The following is a 762-nucleotide window of genomic DNA, read 5'->3' as shown; positions in this document are numbered from 1 at the left end:
GTGTGTGTGTGTACAAGAACAAGGAAACATGAAGGATATTAAGAGATCATTTTTAAATGACAATTTGGGTCTTAGTTTTGTAGTTTTGCCAAAGATTTCTATCAGTCATGAGAACTTTGTACTCACCAAAGGAATTGCCGTGATCTCGTAGTGATGGGACATATAGCTATAGGGCAAGAAACTCCAGCAGTTTAGCCAAATTATCCAAACTGCTTTTGGCCTCGGTCACACAGAGGGTGTTTTAGCAGCTTTTTTGTAATTGTTATTAATGAGAATGAAACTTTTTGCTCACTGTTTTTTTCTTTGGGATGCACCTCGCGTTTCTGTGCTCTAGTCACCTGCCGCAGCGCTGCAAACTCCTCGAGTTCTAAAAACTTAAACTCAGAGCACAGTAGTCCTAAAATATGCCTAGAAAAGGTGATCGTCGAGGCGAAGCTCCTGAACTAACTGTTGGTACTCCCCGTGATCCACCCACAGCTCTCTGTTTCCCTGTGCCCAACAAACTATTTGCTGACAGCCTCTCGCCCTCAACCAGAGCTACAGCAAGTACCCTCTGCCTGAACGTTTTAGGAACTAGATACTAATTAGTGGTTCGGCTTTTGCAGTGATGCGGGCGCTGCGCCGGACCATCGTGGTGAAGAACGAGCTGAGCCGGAAGGTGAAGCTTTTGATTTACTGGTCCGTCTACGTCCCAACCCTCACCTATGGTCATGAGCTCTGGGTAGTGACCGAAAGAACGAGATCGCAGATATAAGCGGCTGA

Source organism: Epinephelus moara, chromosome 12 (assembly GCF_006386435.1).
Source record: "Epinephelus moara isolate mb chromosome 12, YSFRI_EMoa_1.0, whole genome shotgun sequence".
NCBI classification, from domain to species: domain Eukaryota; kingdom Metazoa; phylum Chordata; class Actinopteri; order Perciformes; family Serranidae; genus Epinephelus; species Epinephelus moara.
The sequence above is the reverse complement of the archived record's forward strand: the minus strand, read 5'-3'. Positions refer to the sequence as shown.